The sequence below is a fragment of the Triticum urartu genome, chromosome 2, assembly GCF_003073215.2.
Source record: "Triticum urartu cultivar G1812 chromosome 2, Tu2.1, whole genome shotgun sequence".
Classification (NCBI taxonomy): domain Eukaryota; kingdom Viridiplantae; phylum Streptophyta; class Magnoliopsida; order Poales; family Poaceae; genus Triticum; species Triticum urartu.
The window spans coordinates 416,803,767-416,823,135 of record NC_053023.1 but is presented as its reverse complement, the minus strand read 5'-3'; positions in this window follow the sequence as shown (position 1 = coordinate 416,823,135).

Genomic DNA, 19,369 nt, shown 5'->3' with positions numbered 1-19,369 from the left:
TAAATCTCGGGACGAGATTTCTTGTAGTGGAGGAGATTTGTAACGCCCGGATAATCAAGCTCAGTAATCCCCTGCTAATGATGCCAGGTCATCACATTACGGTTGCTAATCCTTACTTGATCCAAATCTTAGTTCAAACTCAAATTCAAATGAAAGCCCAGAATTCTAATTTCTCAATCACGTAACATAAAATGTTCTAACTGTGGATAATATTCCATAAATACTTAAGGTGGTGACCCAACACTTTTGGAATGTATTTTAATGCTCTTTTCTGAAGATAACAGTAGCTACAAATAATTATTAAATGCTTTTAAAATTATAAAAATGCTAAACTATTTTATTTAAACATCAAACTAATTGTGGTAGTGGCATAATTACTAATGCTAATTTAGGAGTTAGTTATATATTCTATAAAACTAAGAATAAAATAAAAACTAAAACTTAGAGGCAATAAGATACAAAAAAGGGGGAGCCCCCTGTCTGTCCTAGTGGGCCTCGGCCCACCCGGACTAGCCGGCCCAGCTCCCCCTCGGTCGCCTTCCACCTCGCTACAGGGGAAGCCGATCGAGCGAGCGCGTGCTCCCGCCGGACCCCATTGCCGGCAACAACGCGTGAGGGGATAAGGGCACTCCGGCGCCTCGGTCTCCCCTCCCCCACCTACCGCCGCATCCACTCGCCCACTCGCGCGCTGTCTCCCTCCTCTCGCTCGCTCCATCTTCCCCACATTGGCTGAGCGCCATCGTCGCCGTCTCCGCCTCGATTCCCCGGCCACCAGCCGCCCCGCGCCGCCCGGAGGCATCCAGGAGGACTGTCGTCGTCGTCCGCGTTGATTCCCCCTTCGGTTCGAGCCCGGGAGCTCCCCTTCGCCGGATCGGGCGGCTCCCTCCGCCTCGTCCTCCGCCATCCTGTCACCTCAAGTCGTCGCGCCCGGTCGTCCCCGGCCCCATACGAGCTCGCCATCGGCCCTCCCGCAGTGAGCAGCACCGATCCCCCGCCTTTTTCCCTAGTTCCCGTCGATGTAGCGACCGCCCCATGAGCTCCGTCATCCATGGCCGCTAGAGCTCCACGTCCGCGCGCGCCCGCGTACTGTTGCTGCTCCTGGCCGCGCCTAGCATGCCCAGCTATGCCTACGCACGCGCGCCAGTGCGCCCAACTGCTGCTCCTTGCCGTTGTGCTCGTGTCTCTTGTTGCCCAACTGCTACTGCTCTTCGCTGCGCCACGCCGCGCCGCAGCCTCCCAGCGCCCGCTTGCCGTCGTCACCGCCCGCCCCTGCCTGCGCTCTCCCCTCCCCCCACCTGCGCCATGGCGGCCCTCCCCGGCCGCTCCCCTGAGACCCAGGGCCACGCCATGCGCGCACTGGCCGCGCGCCGCCCGCTCCTGCCTGCTGCTACCGCAGCCGCCGGAGCGAAGGCCACGCCAATCCCGGTGCCACGCGGCTGCCACTGCGCGCGCCCCTCTACCGCCCCCTGCCGCTGCCGGCGCCTGGCCACGCCTACCAGGGCCGCCGCCCCCCGTGGCCTCCCCCTGTTCCTCGCCCTTTGACGCTGTTGAGCGAGGCCGCCGGCGCCTTGCGCCCGCGCGAACCCAGCCGGCCCCATGCTTCGGTTAATTAGCATGCCAACCCCCCTCCTAATTAATCAAATGGCCCAATGACTGATGGGCCCCACCTCTAATTATCCTTAAATAGTTAAAGTTTAATCCGTGTCCATGACACCCGGGACCCGCTGAATAGTGGTAGTTGACCGGTCAATCATTGACCAGGTCAACAGGGCCTTGGACCCCACCTGTCATACCCAATGTATAAAATGATGGGTACACTTCTGTGTACCCATAGAATTTTATGTTTATTATTATTATTTTTAGTTAAATCCAGAAAATTTTAGAAAACCTTTAAATCTTTAAAAAAATCATAGAAAACAAACTGTAGCTCGGATCGAAAAACTTTGTACATGAAAGTTGCTCAGAACGACAAGACGAAACCGAATACGCAACACGTTCGTCCGCCACACATCCCTAGCATAGAGAACACGCAACTTTCCCCTCCGGTTCATCTGTTTGAAAACGCGAAACACCAGGGATACTTTCCCGGATGTTTTCCCCCTTCGCCGGTATCACCTCCTACCGCGTTAGGTCACACCCGGCACATCTTATTGCCATGTTATGCTTTGTGGTGCTATGTTTGCTTTATATTTATTGTTTCTTCCCCCTCTTCTCTCCGGTAGATCCCGAGACCGATGCTGCCCTTGTGATCGACTACGTCGACGACGACCCCCCCCCCTAGCCAGAGCAACCAGGCAAGCAAACCCCCCTTGAGCATTCTGATATCGCCCATTTCCTTCCCTCTCATGCTTGCATTAGAACTGTTACTGCTTTATGTATGATCCTACTCTGATGCATAGCCCGTTTTTGTTACCTGCTTTCATACCTTACCTGCTTATTCTAAACTGCTTAGTATAGGTTGGTTAGATATCCATCAGTGACCCCACTACGCAGTCCCAGTTGCCTCGCTTTATGTTCGATGACTCGATCAACGTAATCGACGTCCAGGCCACGACACCGCACATCACCCCCCCCCCTAGTTGTACGACTCTGCATAGTTACCATCGAGTGTCGAGGGTGGAACCTCTTACATCACTCCTGATGAGGTCTCCGTAGCATAGATATACGGTCGAGGTCATCGAGGGTGATTTCCTCCTTAACCACTTCCGTTACGGCTCTGTCGTGCAACCCATCAAACGTGAACCTCGAGGGTGGATTCTCTTACGTTCACCTTGATGACAACATCGAGTGGAATTCACCGGGGGTGATTCCTTGGGTTTTCCCTTTGGTGTTAGACACACAGTTACTATGGTTACTATGACTTTACACTGAACCATGTTACTAAAGACGGGTCGACCCTGAGGGGTACCCGCGCGAGCTTAATAGCGAGTGATGTGGAGTCGGGTTGACCTGGAAGGTTCCCGCGAGATACTTACGAGGCGTGGCCGGGCATTCTTAGCCCTTGACGTAAGTACTCGAGACGGGGCGACGGGGTCACATCGATCGTGAGTCTCTGCTCGTTACCGCACGTTCCTAATCCACTACGATTTGGATATTTGATCCGAGGGGCCTCTGGCCTGATATCACTAACCATCACGTGGGCATAGTATAGGCGTTCTGCGTCGTATACATCAGCCGAAGCTTAATAGACGTTAGCGACTGAGCGGCGCGCGCCGGGTTGGACTGCGTAAGCTCCTGCCTTGTTGAAGGCGGTAGCTAGGTCTGCTCACCGGCCGCGTACGCAACGTGCATGAGTTCCCGGGGAGATGGCCCATGACCCCTGGGGGCATAGGTTTAGTCCGGAGTGCTGGCCTCTCTATTAAGCCTAGGTCGGGTTGCGGCATATTGTTTGGCCGAGGCCGGGCATGACCCAGGAAAGTGTGTCCGGCCGGAGTTAATCGAGCATGGTGGGTAAGTTGGTGCACCCCTGCAGGGAAGAAAACATCTATCGATAGCCTGTCTTACGGTAACGGACACTTGGAGTTGTATCCCGATCGATACAACTAGAACTGGATACTTGCGATGAGAACTGGATGATGATGAGACTTGGATATGAGATGATAACTGGATAGTATGGCCCTGGGATTGCTTTCTTGCAGGGAGTCGAGAAAGGATCTCTGGCCGAGGTTGATAACTCTACTGCTACTTTACCTTATGTTACTCTACTCCTTCCTGTTGCTGCAAGATGGTGGTTTCCAGATGATTCTAGTCTTCGATAGGCTAGGCTTTCCCCCTTCTCTTCTGGCATTCTCCATTTTAGTCCACAGATACAACCCATTCCTTTGATACAGATGCATGCTTAGTTTAGATCTGATGTAAGTCTTGCGAGTACTTTGGATGAGTACTCACGGTTGCTCTGCTACTTCTTTTTCCCCCATACCCGATTGTTGCAACCAGATGACGGATCCCAGGAGCCAGACGACGCCACCGATGACTACTACTACCCGGAGGATGCCTACTACTACATGAAGACCGCCGACGACCAGGAGTAGTTAGGAGGCTCCTAGGCAGGAGGCCTTGCCTTTTTGATCGATGTTGCTTTTGTGCTAGCCTTCTTAAGGCAAACTTGTCTAACTCATGTCTGTACTCAGATATTGTTGCTTTCGCTGACTCTTGTGTATTCGAGCCCTCGAGGCCCCTGGCTTGTAATATAAAGCTTGTATTATTTTAATTTGTGTCTAGAGTTGTGTTGTGACATCTTCCCGTGAGTCCTTGATCTTGATCGTACACATTTGCGTGTATGATTAGTGTACGATTGAATTGAGGGCGTCACAAGTTTCAAGGGTAGAGTATTCAACCCAAATTTATAGATTCGACACAAGGGGAGCCAAAGAATATTTGAAGGTATTAGCAGCTGAGTTGTCAATTCAACCACACTTGGAGATTAATTATATGCAGCAAAGTGATCAGTAGCAAAGTAGTTTGATAGTTTTGATAGTAGTAGCAGCAGCAATAGTAACAGTAACGGTGATAGCAGCAATTTTGTAGCAAGTGTAACAGTGATGATAGCAGTAGTAACTTAGCAGAAACAATATGGAATAATCGTAGGCATTGGATCGGTGACTTGTTGGATGATATTCATCATGTGACAGTTATAACCTAGGGCGATTCGGCACTAGCTCCAGTTCATCGATATAATGTATGCATGTATTCCGTAAATAGTCATACGTGCTTTATTAGAAGAACTTGCATGACATCTTTTGTCCTACCCTCCCATGGCAGCGGGGTCCATATTGGAAACTAAGGGATGTTAAGGCATCCTTTTAATAGAGAACCGGAACAAAGCATTAACACATAGTGAATACATGAACTCCTCAAACTATGGTATTCACCGGAAGAAGTCCCGGTTATTGTCACTCCAGGGTTACCGGATCATAAACGTAGTAGGTGACTATAACTTGCAAGATTGGATCTAGAACATGAATATAATGGTGATAACATAAACGGTTCAGATCTGAAATCATGGCACCCGAGCCCAAAGTGACAAGCATTAATCATGGAAAAGTCATAGCAACATCAATCTAAGAACATAGTGCATACTAGGGATCAACCCTAACAAAACTAACTCGATTACATGATGAATCTCATCCAACTCCTCACCGACCAGCGAGCCTACGAAGGAATTACTCACTCCCGGCGGGGAGCATCATGGAATTGGCGATGAAGAAGGGTTGGTGATGACGAAGAATGAAGATCCCCCTCTCCGGAGCCCCAAACGGACTCCAGATCTGCCCTCCCAATGAAGAACGGGGCTTGGCGGCGGCTCCGTCTCGTGGATCGCGACAATTCTTTCTCCCTGATTTTTCTCTCCGAAAATAGGATTTTATAGCGTCGGAATCAGGGTCTGCGGGGCCACCAGGTGGGGACAACCCAGCTGGGCGCGCCAGGAGAGGGCCCTGGTGGGTTGTGCCCACCCAGGGGCCCCTCTCCGGTAGGTCTTGGCTCCAGAAATTCTTATATATTATATAAAAATTCCTCGCAAAGTTTCGTTCCATTCCGAGAACTTTTATTTCTGCACAAAAACAACACCATGGTACTTCTACTGGAAAAAAGCGCCAGTCTGGGGTTAGTTTCATTCAAATCATGCAAATTAGAGTCCAAAACAAGAGGAAAAGCATTAGGAAAATAGATACGTTGGAGACGTATCAATACCTATGACAAAGTATGACTCTATATGAATGCCTCTGGCATGTACCACGATGTGCAATGATCTAGCGTAACATGTATGAAAAATGATGAACGGTGGCTGAGCCACAACTACTATGTCAGCTATATGATCATGCAAAGCAATATGACAATGAATGCTCAATTCATCAAACGGAAGCGGTGGCAGTTGCATGGCAATATATCTCGGAATGGCCATGGAAAAGCCATAATAGGTAGGTATAGTTGCTGTTTTGAGGAAGATATAATAAGGCTTATGTGTGATAGAGCGTATCATATCACGGGATTTGGATGCACCTGTGAAGTTTGCACCACGTCTCGATGTGAGAAAGGGCAATGCACGGTACCGTAGAGGCTAGCAAATTGCGGAAAGGTAAGAGTGCGTATAATCCATGGACTCACATTAGTCATAAAGAACTCAGATACTTATTGCAAAATTTTATTAGCCCTCGAAGCAAAGTACTACTACGCATGCCCCTAGGGGGATAGATTGGTAGGAAAAGACCATCGCTCGTCCCTGACCGCCACTCATAAGGAAGACAATCAATAATAAATCATGCTCCAACATCGTAGCATAACGAGAGACTATATGTGCATGCTTTGGGAATCACAAACCTTAACATCAATATTCCTACTAAACACAACCATTTACTATAGTACCTCCCACATATTATCATCTCTATGTCGCAAAACTATTGCAAGGAATCAAACATGTCATATTCAATGATCCACCAGTTTTATGTAGGATCATATGACTAACCATGCAAATGAACAATTCCGGCTGACTCTCTAAATAGATATAAGTGAAGCATGAGATTTTAATTCTTTCTACAAAATACCATGCTCTAGTAAATATAAGTGAAGAAAAATATCATTCTTCAAATAATGGTTTTCTATGTGAAGAGAAACATGCAATCCAAACTTCAAATGATATAAGTGAAGCACATGAAGCATTCTATAAAGCCATACTCAAAAGATATAAGTGAAGTGCAATGAGAATTCTATAAACCAACCATGGACTATATCATACCAGCATGGTGCATGAAAGAAAAGTGAAAACTAAATGCAAAAGACGCTCCAAGATTCACACATATCACATGAACGAAACGAAACCGAAAACATACCGATACTTATTGAAGAAATATGGGATGCCTTCCAGGGAATCCCCAAGCTTAGACTCTTGAGTATCCTTGAATATTTACTTGGGGTGCCTTGGGAATCCCCAAGCTTGAGCTCTTGCCTCTCCTCCTTCTCCTCATATCGAGACCTCCTTGATCTTTGATCACTTCATCCACAGAAAACTCAACCGAACTTTTAGTGGCGGGGGTAGTGAATATGGCAATGAAATCCCATCATGTACTGCTGTAACATTATTGGATAATTATAAACAAACATTACCCACTATATGATATCATAATTCTATGGCCTCGAGTCAAGGAGGCTTCAACAAGAATTCAAACATATGCAAATAATGAAGCTATACATCAATCTGTGAAAACAGGATAGTCTGTAAAGATTTGAACATCCACCATACTTCTGTAAATCACAAAATTCTGAAAAAATTATGAAAAATAAACATGTTGTATATAAATACAGTGCAAAAGGTTTCAGAACCATTTGACGTTCCAGTAAAAAATGTAAAATCGAACACTACAGCCAAAGTTTATATTTTGCACCGCACAAACCAACAAGCAATTTAAACATCCTAAAGGCAAATCTTGGCACATTATTTTTTAATATAATGGATTTGTATAAGGGGATAATTATTTCTATTGAAATTTTTCTGAAATTAAGATTCATAAAGTTTCCATGGGCATGAACAAAGTTCAAGGACGTCCCCCACTTTCACAATGCTCGGCTCTCTCACTTTCGCTTTTCTTTTTGTGAAGTTTTAAGTTCTCATCTGTATTTTTTTGTTTTTAAACTATATAAAATCACCCAACAGAAATAAAATGACTCTCTAAAACTTCCGGATTGTCTCCCCGGCAGCGCTTTCTTTAAAGCCATTAAGCTAGGCATAAAGTGCTCAAATAGTGGATCCACTTGGATCCCAAGGTATATCAAGGCCAATTGAATCAACAATGATTTGTAATTTAGTAGTGAGCACAAGGCAACATATATTATGCAATGACGAATTCTAACTCTCTTCCTATGCATCGGCATGTCATAAAGAATGATTCATGTACATCAAGTAAAGGCCAATACATAGTATAAGCAGTTTCTTGCAATTTTTTCGTGTTGGAAACATAGAGAGGTGGAGATATAGTTCCTCTCTCATAATAATTGCAAGTAGGAGCAGCAAGCACATGCATATTATATTCATCAAAATCATCATGTGCGACCGTAAAAGGCAACCCATCAATATAATCCTTAACAAGAGCAAACTTCTCCGATATAGTGTAATTGGTAGAATTCAAAAAGATAATAGGACTATCATGTGTGGGTGCAATAGCAACAATTTCATTCTTAATATAAGGAACTATAGCAAGTTCATCTCCATAAGCATCATTCATATTAGCATCTTGGCCACAAGCATAGCAAGCATCAAGTTCATCAAAAAGGGATATTTCAAAAGAATCAACGGGATCATAGCAATTATCATAGAATTCATCTTCGGTAAGAACGAAGGGAAATTAAACAATGTATGAGTTGAAGAGTTACTCTCATTAGAAGGTGTGCACGGGTAGCTAATCCGCTCTTCCTCCTTTTGTTCTTCACTCTCCTCATCATCTTTTTCATCAAATGAGCTCACAGTTTCATCAATTCCTTCTTCCATAGGCTCCTGCAAAATATTAGTCTCTTCTCGGACAACAGAGATTTTATCAATAAATTCATCAATATCAGAATTATATTTATAATTATCAAAGCAATATTTAAGGATGGCAAAATTTTCAGGTCTATAAACATCATCATCAAAAGCTTCATACTTTTCAAATAAAGATTCAATTTCAGAAGCACCCTTAAAAGCAACAAATTCTTCTATTCTTCCCACATCATAGTAATCATATATATCATTAGCATAAGAAGATAAGGTTTCATTATCATTAAATTTGCATGAAAAGGGAAGGTGTGGAGCATTCATCCTAGAGCAACAAGTATAATCATATCTCTGGCATAAATTCCAAGCATACCAATGCAACATATGAATTTGATCCCATAAAAGTTTCCCTTTTTGTGTCAACTGATAATCCCTAAAGTATTCATGTTGATCCAACGTTACTCCATTATCAAGTTGAATGGGGTTTTCTCAGGATTATCAAAGTAGTGCATTATATCTTTTACATAACGAGCATCGAGGGTTTTAGGATGTTCCCCATCTCCATGAGTAGCAAGTACCACTATTTTTTTTTGGTGTTTCGTGTTCCATATCCATAACTAAAGATACATAACAACTTAGAACAGGAAATAAAAACTACTTAGTGATAAAGCAAACAATCACACACGAGAGTATTCACCCCACGCTATAACTCCCTAGCAACGGCGCCAGAAAAAGGTCTTGATAACCCACAAGTATAGGGGATCGTTTGTAGCCTTTTTTGATAAATAAGAGTGTCGAACCCAACAAGGAGCTAAAGGTAGAACGAATATTCCCTCAAATTCTATCGACCACCGATACAACTCTACGCACACTTGACGTCTGCTTTACCAAAAACAAGTATGAAACTAGTTTGTAGGTGTGATGCTAGAAGTACTTTGCAAGAATAAAACTAGAAGTACTTTGCAAGATAATAAAAATTAGGTGTTTAGTAAAAGGGTTTGTGTCAACAAGAAAGTTATTGTCCCTAGGTAATCGATAACAAGTACCGGTAATCATTCTTGCAATTCTATATGAGGGAGAGGCATGAGCTAACATACTTTCTCTACATGGATCATATGCACTTATGATTGGACCCCTAGCAAGCATTCGCAACTACCAAAGATCATTAAGGTCGTGAAACCCAACCATAGCATTAAGTATCAAGTCCTCTTTATCCCATACGCCATAGCCCACCTACTCGGGTTTAAGCTTCTGTCACTCTCGCAACACACCATAAGCGAACCATGAATATACTGGAACACCCTACAGCGGGGGGTCCTCACGTTTGCGCGAGAACAGAGGACACCATAGGACAGCACCATAAATAAAATATACAATCATACCAACCAAGATCACGATTAACCCATGGGACAAAACGGATCTACTAAACATCATAAGATAACCATAGATCATTGGGAAATAATATATGGAGTTGAGCACCATGTTTAAGTAGAGATTACAGCGGGGAGAAGAGGTGTTACACCGCTGCATAGAGGGGGAGAAAGTTGGTGTTGACGGTAGCAAGATTGTTGATGTAGATCGTCATCCCTATCGTTGGCCCGGCGGCACTCCGGTGCCACCGGAAGCGAGGGGGAGAGAGCCCCCCTCCTTCTTCTTCTTCCTTGGCCTCCCCCTAGATGGGAGGAGAGTTCCCCCTATGGTCCATGGCCTCCATGACGGCGGAGGGGCAGGAGCCCCTCCGAGATTGGATCTCCCTCTCTGTTCTCTTCTGTTTCACGTTCCCCAGATCTGCCCGAAAACCATTTCTTATATTCCGGGAGATCTGTAACTCCGATTGCACTAATATTTTAACATGATTTTTTCTGGATATAAGCTTCCTTGCGCCCGAAGTAGAGCTCCAACTGACGTTCGAGGAGGGCACAACCCACCACCACCCGCTAGGGGCCTCTGGCGCGCCCTGGTGTCTTGTGGGCTATGTGGGCCTCCGTTTGCAGTGATTCCAACTCCCAAAATTCACATATATTCCAAAATAATTCTTCGTAAAAATTTATTGCATTTGGACTTTGTTTCATATGGATACTCTGCGATACAAAAAACATGCAGAAAACAGGAACTCGCACTGGGCACTAGATCAATAGGTTAGCCCAATAAATCATATGAAAAGTTGCCAAAAGTGTATAAAAGTTGTATAATATTGGCATCAAACAATCAAAAATTATATATACGATGGAGACGTATCAAGGGGTGCCCCAGGTGGGGCCGAATCCCACTTGGGCTCCTGCCCTGGTTCGCCCCCCTTCCTTGTATAGGCGCCAGGGGAAGGAAGGGGGAGGTGCCCCCCTTTCCTTTCTCCCTTGAGAGGGGAAGGAAGGAGGGACTTGCCCTCCTCCCTTTCCTTTCCCTAGGGCTGGCCGGCCTGGTGGGGGGCACACCACCCCCTTCTGGGCTGGTCTGTCCCTCCCTTGTCCCATTAAGCCCATATCTTTGCCAGGGGTGCCCGAAACCCCTTCCGGTGACCCTATATGTACCCGGTACCATACGGAACACTTCCGGTGTCCGAATACCATCGTCCTATATATCAATCTTTACCTCTCGATCTTCGAGACTCCTTGTCATGTCCATGATCTTATCCAGGACTCCGAACAGCATTCGGTCACCAAATCACATAACTCATATAATACTAAATCGTCATCGAACGTTAAGCGTGCGGACCCTACGGGTTCGAGAACTATGTAGACATGACCGGAACACCTCTCCGGTCAATAACCAATAGCGAAACCTAGATGCTCATATTGGCTCCTACATATTCTACGAAGATCTTTATCGGTCGAACCATTATGACAACATACGTTATTCCCTTTGTCCATCGGTATGTTACTTGCCTGAGATTCAATCGTCGGTATCTTCATACCTAGTTCAATCTCGATACTGGCAAGTCTCTTTACTCGTTCCATAATACATCATCCTGTAACTAACTCATTAGTCACTTTGCTTGCAAGGCTTCTTATGATGTACATTACTGAGAGGGCCCAGAGATACCTCTCCGATACTCGGAGTGACAAATCCTCATCTCGATCTATGCCAACTCTACAAGCACCTTCGGAGATACCTATAGAGCATCTTTATGATCACCCAGTTAGGTTGTGATGTTTGATAGCACGCAAGGTATTCCTCCGGTATCTAGGAGTTGCATAATCTCATTGTCGAAGGAATAAGTATTTGACATGAATAAAGCAATAGCAATAAAACTGAACGATCATAATGCTAATCTAACGGATGGGTCTTGAAGGAAATATGCCCTAGAGGCATTAATAAAGTTGTTATTTATATTTCCTTATATCATGATAAATGTTTATTATTCATGCTCGAATTGTATTAACCGAAAACGTGATACACGTGTGGATACATAGACAAAACTAAGTGTCCCTAGTATGCCTCTACTTGACTAGCTCGTTAATCAAAGATGGTTAAGTTTCCTAACCATAGACATGTGCTGTCATTTGGTGAACGGGATCACATCATTTGAGAATGATGTGATGGACAAGACCCATCCATTAGCTTAGCATAATGATCGTTAAGTTTTATTTCTATTGCTTTCTTCATGACTTATACATATTCCTCTGACTATGAGATTATGCAACTCCCGAATACCGGAGGAACACTTTGTGTGCTATGAAATGTCACAACGTAACTGGGATTATAAATATGCTCTACAGGTGTCTCCAAAGGTGTTTGTTGGGTTGGCATAGATCGATATCAGGATTTGTCACTCCGAGTATCGGAGAGGTATCTCTGGGCCCTCTCGGTAATGCACATCACTATAAGCCTTGCAAGAAATTTTACTAATGAGTTATTTGCGAGATGATGCATTACGGAATGAGTAAAGAGACTTGATGGTAACAAGATTGAAGTAGGTATGAGGATACCGACGATCAAATCTCGGGCAAGTAACATACCAATGACAAAGGGAATAATGTATGTTGTTATTGCGGTTTGACTGATAAAGATCTTTTTAGAATATGTAGGAACCAATATGAGCATCCAGGTTCCGCTGTTGGTTATTGATCAGAGATGTGTCTCGGTTATTGATCAGAGATGTGTCTCGGTTATTGATCAGAGATGTGTCTCTTAACGTTCGATGATGATTTGTATTATGAATTATGTATTTTTTGATCGAAGTTTGTTCGGAGTCCCGGATGAGATCACAGACATGACGAGGAGTCTCAAAATAGTTGAGAGGTAAAGATTGATATATTGGACGAAGGTATTCGGACACCGGAATGGTTTCGAGACGTTTCAGATATTTATCGGAGTACCGAGGGGTTACCGGAACCCCCCCCCCCCCCCCGGGGAAGTAATGGGCCTTCATGGGCCATAGGGGAGAGAGACGGGAGCCCGCAAGGGTGGCCGCTCCCCAAGGGATTCTGAATTGGACAAGGGGGAGGGGCACGACCCCCTTTCCTCTTTCCCTCTCCCTCTCCCTCTCCCTCTCCTTCCCTCTTTCCCCCTCCATGAGAAGGAAAGGGGGGGGCGAATCCTACTAGGAGTGGAGTCCTAGTAGGACTCCCCCCTTGGCGTGCCCCTTGGTGGCCGGCCTCCTCCTCCCCTCCTTTATATACGGGGGCAGGGGGCTCTCTAAAGCACAACAGTTCTTCTTTTGCGGTGCCCCCCCTCCACAGTTTACTCCGACGGTCATAGCGTCGTAGTGCTTAGGCAAAGCCCTGCGTGGATCACATCACCATCGCTGTCACCATGCCATCGTGCTGACGAAACTCTCCCTCAACCCTCTGCTGGATCAAGAGTTCGAGGGACGTCATCGAGCTAAACGTGTCCTGAACTCTGAGGTGCCGTACGTCCGGTACTAGATCAGTTGTATCGCGAAGACGTTCGACTACATCAACCGCATTATACTCACGCTTCTGCTTTAGGTCTACGAGGGTACGTGGACACACTCTCCCCCTCTTGTTGCTATGCATCTCCTAGATAGATCTTGCGTGATCATAGGATTTTGCTTTGAAATTGCATGCTATGTTCCCGAACAGTGGCATCCGAGTCAGGTCTATGCGTAGATGATATGCACGAGTAGAACACAATGAGTTGTGGGCGATCATAGTCATACTGCTTACCACCAACATCTTACTTTGATTTGGCGGCATTGTTGAATGAAGCGGCCCAGACCAACCTTACATGACCACGTTCATGAGAATGGTTCCACCGACAGACATGCAACTTGTTTTGCATAAAGGTGGCTGGCGGGTGTCTGTTTCTCCAACATTAGTTGAATCAAGTTTGACTACAGCAGGTACTTGTTGAAGGTTAAAACAACACACTTGATGAAAAATCGTTTTGGTTTTGATCCGTAGGTAAGAACGGTTCTTGCTAGAAGCCCGTAGCAGCCACGTAAAACTTGCAACAACAAAGTAGAGGGCGTCTAACTTGTTTTTGCAGGGCATATTGTGATGTGATATGGTCAAGACATGATGTGATATACATTTTTGTATGAGATGATCATGTTTTGTAGAAGTTATCAGCAACTGGCAGGAGCCTTATGGTTGCTTTATTGTATGAAATGCAATCGCCATGTAATTTCTTTACTTGTCACTATGCGGTAGCGATAGTCATAGAAGAAAAAGTTGGCGAGACGACAACGACACTACGATGGAGATCAAGGTGTCAAGCCGGTGACGATGGAGATCATGAAGGTGCTTTGGAGATGGTGATCAAAGGCACAAGATCATGATGGCCCAATCATGACACATATTTTGATTGCATGTGATGTTTATCTTTTATGCATCTTATTTTGCTTAGTGCGGCGGTAGCATTATAAGATGACCCCTCACTAAATTTCAAGGTATAATTGTTCTCCCTAAGTATGCATCATTTCTACAGTTCGTCGTGCCGAGACACCACGTGATGATCAGGTGTGATAAGCTCTACGTTCACGTACAATGGGTGTAAGACAGTTTTGCATGTGCAGAATACTCAGGTTAAACTTGACGAACCTAGCATATACAGATATGGCCTCAGAACACTAAGACCGAAAGGTCGAATATGAATTATATAGTAGATATGATCAGCATAGAGATGTTTTCCATTGAAAACTACTCCATCTCACGTGATGATCGGACATGGTTTAGTTAAATATGGATCACGTGATCATTTAGATGACTAGAGGGATGTCTATCTAAGTGGGAGTTCTTAAGTAATATGATTAACTGAACTTAAATTTATCGTGAACTTAGTCATGATAGTTTTTGCATATCTATGTTGTTGTAGATCAATGGCCCGTGCTACCATTCCCTTGAATTTTTAATGCGTTCCTAGAGAAAGCTAAGTTGAAAGATGTTGGTAGAAACTACACAGACTTGGTCTGTAACTTGAGGATTATCCTCATTGCTGCACAGAAGAATTACGTCCTAGAAGCACCGCTAGGTGCAAGGCCTGCTACAGGAGCAACTCCGGACGTTATGAATGTCTAGCAAGCTAAATCTGATGACTACTTGATAGTTCAGTGTGCCATGCTTTATGGCTTAGAATCGGGACTTCAAAGACGTTTTGAACGTCATGGAGCATATGAGATGTTCCAAGAGTTGAAGTTAATATTTCAAGAAGATGCCCGAGTTGAGAGATATGAAGTCTCCAACAAGTTTTATAACTGCAAGATTGAGGAGAGCAGTTTTGTTAGTGAACACATACTCAGAATGTCGGGGTACCATAACCACTTCACTCAGCTGGGAGTTAATCTTCCGGATGATAGTGTCATTAACAGAGTTCTTCAATCACTGCCACCAAGCTATAAAGGCTTCGTGATGAACTATAATATGCGAGGGATGGAAAAGACAATTCCCGAGCTCTTCGTAATTCTTAAGGTTGCGGAGGTAGAAATCAAGAAGGAGCATCAAGTGTTGATGGTAAACAAGACCACTAGTTTAAAGAAAATGGGCAAAGGAAAGAAGGGGAACTTCAAGAAGAATAGCAAGCAAGTTGCTGCTCCCGGAAGAAGCCCAAGTCTGGACCTAAACCTGAAACTAAGTGCTTCTACTACAAAGGGACTGGTCACTGGAAGCGAAACTGCCCCAAGTATTTGGCGGATAAGAAGGATGGCAAAGTGAAAGGTATATTTGATATACATGTTATTGATGTGTACCTTACTAATGCTCGTAGTAGCACCAGGGTATTTGATACTGGTTCTGTTGCTCATATTTTCAACTCGAAACAGGGGCTACGGATTAAATGAAGATTGGCTAAGGAAGAGGTGACGATGCACGTCGGAAATGGTTCCGAAGTCGATGTAATGGCCGTCGGCACGCTACCTCTACATCTACCTTTGGGATTAGTTTTAGACCTGAATAATTGTTATTTTGTGCCAGTGTTAAGCCTGAACATTATATCTAGATCTTGTTAACACGAGACGGTTATTCATTTAAGTCAGAGAATAATGGTTGTTCTATTTATATGAGTAATATCTTTTATGGTCATGCACCCTTGATGAGTGGTCTATTTTTGTTGAATCTCGATCATAGTGATACACATATTCATAATATTGATGCCAAAAGATGCAAAGTTAATAATGATAGTGTAACTTATTTGTGGCACTACCGTATAGGTCATATTGGTGTAAAGTGCATGAAGAAACTCCATGCAGATGGACTTTTGGAATCACTTGATGCTTGTGAACCATGCCTCACGGGCAAGATGACTAAGACTCCATTCTCCGAAACAATGGAGCGAGCCACTGACTTATTGGAAATAGTACATACCAATGTATGCGGTCCGATGAGTGTGGAGGCCCGCGGTGGGTATCATTATTTTCTGACCTTCACGGATGATTTGAGCATATATGGGTATATCTACTTAATGAAACATAAGTCTGAAACATTTGAAAAGTTCAAAGAATTTCAGGAAGTGGAAAATCATCATAACAAGAAATTAAAGTTTCTACGACCTGATCGTGGACGTGAATATTTGAGTTACGAGTTTGGTCTTCATTTGAAACAATGTGGAATAGTTTCGCAACTCATGCCACCTGGAACACCACAACATAATGGTGTGTCCGAACGTCGTAACCGTACTTTGTTAGATATGGTGCGATCTATGATGTCTCTTACCGATTTACCACTATATTTTTGGGGTCATGCTTTAGAGACGGCTACATTCACATTAAATAGGGCACCATCTAAATCCGTTGATACGACACCATATGAATTGTGGTTTGGCAAGAAACCTAAGCTGTCGTTTCTTAAAGTTCGGGGTTGTGATGCTTATGTGAAAAAGTTTCAGCCTGATAAGCTCGAACCCAAATCAGAGAAATGTGTCTTCGTAGGATACCCAAAGGAAACTGTTGGGTACACCTTCTATCATATGAATTGTGGTTTGGCAAGAAACCTGAGCTGTCGTTTCTTAAAGTTTGGGGTTGCGATGCTTATGTGAAAAAGTTTCAGCCTGATAAGCTCGAACCCAAATCAGAGAAATGCGTCTTCATAGGATACCCAAAGGAAACTGTTGGGTACACCTTCTATCACAAATCTGAAGGCAAGATATTCGTTGCTAAGAATGGATCCTTTCTAGAGGAGTTTCTCCCGAAAGAAGTGAGCGGGAGGAAAGTAGAACTTGATGAGGTAGTTGTACCTTCTCTCGAATTGGAAAGTAGTTCATCACAGAAATCAGTTTCAGTGATGCCTACACCAATTAGTGAGGAATTTAATGATGATGATCATGAAACTTCAGATCAAGTTACTACCGAACCTCGTAGGTCAACCAGAGTATGTTCCGCACCAGAGTGGTGTGGTAATCATGTTCTGGAAGTCATGTTACTAGACCATGACAAACCTACGAACTATGAGGAAGCGATGATGAGCCCAGATTCTGCGAAATGGATTGAGGCCATGAAATCTAAGATGGGATCCATGTATGAGAACAAAGTGTGGACTTTGGTTGACTTGCCCGATGATTGGCAAGCTATAGAGAATAAATGGATCTTCAAGAAGAAGACTGACGCTGATGGTAATGTTACTGTCTACAAAGCTCGACTTATTGTGAAAGGTTTTCGACAAGTTCAAGGAGTTGACTATGATGAGACCTTCTCACCCGTAGTGATGCATAAGTCTGTCCGAACCATGTGAGCAATTGCCGCATTTTATGATATGAAATTTGGCAAATGGATGTCAAAACTGCATTCCTTAATGGATTTCTTAAAGAAGAGTTGTATATGATGCAACCAGAAGGTTTTGTCGATCCTAAAGGTGCTAACAAAGTGTGCATGCTCCAGCGATCCATTTATGGACTGGTGCAAGCCTCTCGGAGTTGGAATATACGCTTTGATAGTGTGATCAAAGCATATGGTTTTATACAGACTTTTGGAGAAGCCTATATTTACAAGAAAGTGAGTGGGAGCTCTGTAGAATTTCTAATATTATATGTGGATGACATATTGTTGATTGAAATAACACATAATTTCTGGATAGCATAAAAGGATACTTGAATAAGAATTTTTCAATGAAAGACCTCGGTGAAGCTGCTTATACATTGGGCATCAAGATCTATAGAGATAGATCAATACGCTTAATTGGACTTCCACAAAGCACATACCTTGATAAAGTTTTCAAGGTGTGAAGTTGAGTCAGACTCAATGCCCGACTACTGCAGAAGATAGAGAGAAAATGAAAATCATTCCCTATGCTTCAGCCATAGGTTTTATCATGTATGCAATGTTGTGTACCAAACCTGATGTGTGCCTTGCTATAAGTTTAGCAGGGAGGTACCAAAGTAATCCAGGAGTGGATCACTGGACATCGGTCAAGAACATCCTGAAATACCTAAAAAGTACTAAGGATATGTTTCTCGTTTATGGAGGTGACAAAGAGCTTGTCATAATTGGTTACGTCGATGCTAGCTTTGACACTGATCCGGATGACTCTAAGTCGCAAACCGGATACATATTTATATTGAATGGTGGAGCTGTCAGTTGGTGCAGTTCCAAGCAGAGCACCGTCGCGGGATCTACATGTGAAGCGGAGTACATAGCTGCTTTGGAAGCAGCAAACTATGGAGTCTGGATGAAGGAGTTCATATCCTATCTAGGTGTAATACCTAGTGCATCGGGTCCAATGAAAATCTTTTGTGACAATACTGGAGAAATTGCCTTAGCGCAGGAATCCGGATTTCCGAAGAGAACCAAACACATCAAGAGACGCTTCAACTCCATCCGCGATCAAGTCAAGGAGGTAGACATAGAGATTTGCAAAATACATACGGATCTGAATGTTGCAGACCAGTTGACTAAGCCTCTTCCACGAGCAAAACATGATCAGTACCAAGATTCCATGTGTGTTAGAATCATTACAATGTAATCTAGATTATTGACTCTAGTGCAAGTGGGGGACTGAAGGAAATATGCCCTAGAGGCAATAATAAAGTTGTTATTTATATTTCCTTATATCATGATAGATGTTTATTATTCATGCTAGAATTGTATTAACCGGAAACTTGATACATATGTGGATACATAGACAAAACAAAGTGTCCCTAGTATGCCCCTACTTGACTAGCTCGTTAATCAAAGATGGTTAAGTTTCCTAACCATGGACATGTGTTGTCATTTGATGAACGGGATCACATCATTAGAGAATGATGTGATGGAAAAGACCCATCCGTTAGCTTAGCATAATGATCGTTAAGTTTTATTGTTATTGCTTTCTTCATGACTTATGCATATTCCTCTGACTATGAGATTATGCAACTCACGAATACTGGAGGAACACTTTGTGTGTTGTCAAACGTCACAACATAACTGGGTGATTATAAAGATGCTCTACAGGTGTTTCCAAAGGTGTTTCTTGGGTTGGCATAGATCGAGATTAGGATTTGTCACTCCGAGTATCGGAGAGGTATCTCTGGGCCCTCTCGGCA